Below are 5718 nucleotides of genomic sequence, written 5' to 3' on the forward strand. Positions count from 1 at the left end.
GGATGTTAGCATTTGGGGTAAGGGTGATGAAAATTATATATGCATACCAAGAGGTCATAAAAGACCACAAAGCCCCCAGTATAACACGAATTACAATGCGTGAATGCTCCGTGTCAATGGACTAATGCCACAGTGATTTGCTACCAAAAGAAATTAGAGTATACATGATGTTGGAGATTATTTGGGTGGCAAGGATCTGGATCTATAGTAATTGGGTGGAAGTCGAGTTTTGAAGGTAAAGTGATAGAAATTATATATGCATCCTAGTACGTTAAAAAAATATCGAGGTCATCCCCAGATTAGCAATCTCACTATGGAAGCATTTTATTGTAAAGTATCTTCATTGTAGAGGAATATTGTTTCAAGTAAACATGGTAGATGGCCATTATTCGAAATATTTAAATATATAAATGTGTTGTTCAAGAGTTTTCATCTCAAGGGAGATGGGAGCACTTTGGGAGTATTTTATTGCAGGAGAGCATTGCCTCATGTAGACATTGTAGATGTCAATTATTCAAAATATTTAAATATGTAAATGCGTTGCTCTAGAGTTTTCCTCATCTCAAGGGAGATGGGAGCACTTTGGGAGTATTTTATTGCAGAGGAACATTGTCTCAAGTAGACATGATAGATAGCAATTGGTCAAAATATTTAAATATATAAATGTGTTGCTCTAGAGTTTTCCTCATCTCAAGAGAGATGGAAGCACTTTAAGAGTATTTTATTACAGAGGAACATTGCCTCAAGTAAACATTGTAGATGGAATTAGTTGAAATATTTAAATATATAAATGCGTTGCTCTAGAAGTTTCCTCAGCTAAAGTATTTGCTTTGCACTTATTCACAAGATAAGGATACAAAGGTTGGCTCCACCTTTGGAGGTGTAAACAAGTCCTTTCCTAGAATGGAGAGAATTCAAGGGAAAGGGAAAACATTCAGGGGGCAAATCTTTGCAGCAAATGGGTTGTTATCATGTAGCGTCACGCATCTGGAGCTCAACTCATAAAAAAGGGGTTAAGGCAACATTCAGTGAGGAAATTTTCTTACGTCAGGAGGTCCTAACGATGTTTTATCAAATATGTTGGTAGAGCTGAACTTTGCAAATGGATTTTATTAAATCAACCTGCTATAGGTCAATATACATTGTGTTACAGCAATCAATTGCCAGGAAATACAATTATACTCATTTAGAGTGTCTCCAATAATTGTAGATGACTGACCAACGCTACATCCTATGCAGGTTAATAAGACTTTTCATACCAGTGTCATTGTTGGAGTTGCTGCATAGCTGGTTAAAATTCCATGAACTAGTACTTCATGAATTCTATGTGAATGTGGAAAGCACAGACCATCTTGATATATAAATTCTTTTCTATTTGGTAGCATGGATCACAATTAAATAATCTTCGGTTCCACAAAATTCATTCCATACATGTACCTTATAAAAAAAAACCATTTTGAGCCTCAGTCAAAACACATGATTAATACCGATCAAATATTAAAAGAACAAACCAAAAATGACAAATTGCAATTAACACTCGCCAACACTACTATATTTGAAAAATAGTGTAAGAAATACATGACAAGTGAGCAAAAAAAGTTAACTAGAATGTACAGTGAACACTGCATGTTCATTTTCATATTTTCAGAATTAGGGGAAGTGTATCAGTAGTCGTTATAGCTAACTTTGTACATCCATAGATCCTAAACGGTAAATCAGATTTCAACAATTTTTATGGTTCTCTGTATGCGACTTAACTACTTATAGCTATTGTTCTGGCTTCTGCTTAGTAACGATGCATGCTGTAGGTTCCGTTATGCATACAAGGGTCAAAAAGTGCATACTTCAAAGTGTCGCCAGATACCTGCTTAAAGATGCCTTAATAACCATGCACTTAAAATTGCGAATACTTGTTCACAAATGCCCCAGTAGTCATGCACAAATGGGCCAATTATGGCCCAAAAATGCTAAAATGTGGGTGACTATTGGTACACGTGAAATTTATTAATAGACTTTTAGTTATCATTTTAAAATTTCTTTAAAGTTAGTAATTGAGAGGTTGGGTGCAAAAAGAGCGAACGGTTATTAGAACTATAACAGCTACTGGTACTCTTCCCCTACCAACCTTCATCATAAAAATAAATACATAGCCTGACAATAATCTTCGGAACACGTTAACAAAAACAAAGCATGTAGTTTTGATCAGATTCACGTGTCACTTATTTGACATTGAGTAAAAAACACTCATATGGCTTTGAATCATTCAATGAGAATCTATAGCGACAAATCTTCTTGTGGAGTCTCAAACGATTTAGAATAATAATGTACTTAAATTTATTAATTCTAAAAACTCTATTATTGAACAATTGAAATGAAGTGTAAATTTGCACCTTTCAAGGGTGGGGGGCTTTGTATCACAAATCATAATATTCTTGCTTAGAAAAAGTAAACTGAAAATTCGGACATTTGTGAAGTTACAGTGCATTTCATTTATCCTTCCTCTATGATTAATTTCCCAACTCTTTCTCTGGAACATTTTACCTATGCAAAGTCGAATAATATTTGATGGTATCAGTGGTGATTTATGCACCTGCAGACTAACTCTTAACGACTGACAGCATAGTTTCAAAACTCGCAACTCAGCAAAACTTAGCAGACCCAATTTTGACTTTGACTCACGAAACTCAGAAAACTAAAAACTTATTTCTATTCATTATAAAACATAAATTTCATGCAAAATACAGTTGCAAGCCATAAGAAATGTGTCTGGAGAATTTTGAGTGTGCCTTCCATTGATTTGAATAAAAAGTTAAAAATAGTACAGTATCACATCAATATGTAAATACAATCACAAAACAACTGACAAAATAAAAATAACAATTACAAAGAACAAAGCATTCACATGTCTTGTATTTAGTCATGTTATTTGGCAGCCATGTGTACCAATCCACTAAGCCCTTCATCCTTTCTAGATATTCCTTGTCACAGCTTGTCATCATTTTTGGGTTGGCAACTAAAAATTTGTCTCTGGAGTCGAGAAGAACTATCTGCACCTGCATGCGAGAGTGCACATTTACTTATTAATACATATTATGTGTCTGGGCAGATTTGTTTCTCAAACCAAAATGAGCACAGGTTCTTTGGACAGCCAAAACTACCAAACAACCACAAGAGTCATAAAACAAGGAGGTTGTGCCCCAAGAACGAACCAGCAACTGACCCACTCAACTCAGCATACAACAAAACTTGCTGCCTTTGCACATGCACATTGATAATGAAAGCATTTAAATTTTGTTAATTTGCCTCTCAATTATTATGTGAAATCTCAATTCAATGTTATTTATTAAGCTTCTATAATGTCTATGATGAATGCTTTATCAATGTTAATGATATGAATTTTTGAAAATTCTCTATATTTTAAAAAAATTTCATAATTTTTAATAGACATCCTCTGCTGTGCCCTAAAAAATGGCTCAAAAGTACCTCCGTGCCAGCAACACGTCCCACCATACCCTGCCATCGCCATCCCCAAAACTTGGGGGAGCATGGATAAAAAATGCTCCAACAAATTCAGGCCTCAATACCAACCTTCCCCATAACCAATGCATAAATCCCTCCTCGAGGTATAAGCCCAACACAAATCAAAAGGGGGCAAGGGGTGGGAGGCCTGAATTTCCTCTGCACTTTGACACCCTCCCAAACCAGGGCAGCTCAGTTCCAACTCTTACAAATCTAAATCCAATCATTTCACATTGGGAAGAGGCCCTGAAGACAGATGACTGAAGACAACTAGAAGAGCTGAACCCAAAGAAAGGGAAACCCCTCGACATCATGCTTCCTGTCTTCACAACATCCAACTGGGGTTATGAAGGCACCACCTGGAACTTCTATTTTTAATAGGTTCCTTTTACCCTAATACTGTCTATTGTATCATGATATAACTTTGATTCCCACTGGGCCTGCCGGAGTTACCTGTGGGCATTAATATAATTTCATATTCAAATTCATATCATGTTTTAATACTTCAATCACATAAGCTGCATAAACTGCAGTGGATCTTGTTTAAACTCTGTTATTTATCTAATGGACTCATTTTTCAGCTTTGCTACAAAATATTACAAGTATTAATTTCTATTCATTATTTGTAGGGTACAAATGCTTTGGATGATGTTGTCACAAAGCTAAAAAAGTTAAAACTCTTGATGTTAGTGTTGCAAGCTTTCAACCTCCTCTCTCTAGCAGCTGCTTCCAATTTTTTGTGACAATTCCAATCTTTGCACTTGTTGAATCATACAATCCCTTAAATGGCAAGCTCAAAGAAGAACAAATGCAGTTGTAAATCAGAAAGGAGATCAGCTGTTGTTAAATAAACCGCCTGGGCACATTTTTTCACTGTTTAAGGTGCATTTTTAGCACATTTGTAGGCCTTAATGGTGGGTCAGGACACATCTACAACATGTGCCGAGCTTCTGGCAAGTACACTCACAGGCAAACTCAGCAAGTATTAGCCAGTGGCATGGATTGACTTGCAGGCGAGTCCAGGGGTGTAATGTCCCCAAATTGGAATTAACCTATTCTTGCCCAAATTGACAATTCCAACAATATAATTTGTCCTTTAACAATAACATACTAGCTAACTACCCCATAACCAATCATAGTCTAGTTTGGTAGGAAAACTCGAAAGGACGACCAACCCAACTAAGCCCGAGAGAACGCAACATCCAAATCATGCCAACTTGCCTCTTATCCCACAAGCAGCAGGAACCTCCAACTATGACCAGTTCCATCCCTTGGGGTCATCAACTCGCCTCTCAGTCCACATGAGGTAGGAACATCCAACTATCACCAGTTCCATCTCTTGGGGTGGTGTACTTAGTTTGGGGGAGCTGGTAAACCGCATCTGCCTAACTTAATATATAAATATTTGAAGATATATAATCTAAGTATTGATCCTATTAAAAATAATGGCTATAATTTATACATTTAAAAGAAATATAAAGATATATTAATTCTTAGTAGGATCAATGTCAAAGATATTTATATAATAGTCAATGCATTATTTATTATAACTTGTACCCAATTACTTGTATTAATGCCTTATCAACTGTCTCGCCTAAATGTCTATACTCAGATCTGATCCTTCATTGATGTCTCATTGAATGGTCAGTATGCTGCCATATATCCCTCCTCATTGGATGGAAGGGTATGTCTCTTCCCACGGACACCCTCCTTGTAAAAGTGGTAACTTAATCATGCGACCCTTGCTGCTAATTAACAATTGTTATTCTGATCATCTCTCTTTAAGGATTAGTAACATTTGTCAAAGTAAACATTAATCCTATCCTCCTTAATCCATTCGCTGTCAGGCTGACTTGTATTTGGATCGCTGCCTCATACCTATTGACCCTGTGCCTCTTCATCTCATGTGACCTTTGGGAATCTACCTTGCTACTGATTTGTTATCTCACAAACCCCCAATTAGCAAAAAGACATTAATATAAGGAATCGATTCTGATTTTGTTGTTATAATACATAATCCAGTCAGCAGTAAAAGAAAAATTGCAAATAACCTGAAAACCTTTTACCATGATAATATTAATTTTCTATCATATGCTGTTGTATGAGTTAACATTATCATACAAATTAAGATAGCTTGTTGCAAATCTTCAAGATGAAATTGAAAGTACAGCATTTTCGACCTCACTGACAAAGGTAAAA

This window comes from Cryptomeria japonica, chromosome 1 (assembly GCF_030272615.1).
Source record: "Cryptomeria japonica chromosome 1, Sugi_1.0, whole genome shotgun sequence".
Classification (NCBI taxonomy): domain Eukaryota; kingdom Viridiplantae; phylum Streptophyta; class Pinopsida; order Cupressales; family Cupressaceae; genus Cryptomeria; species Cryptomeria japonica.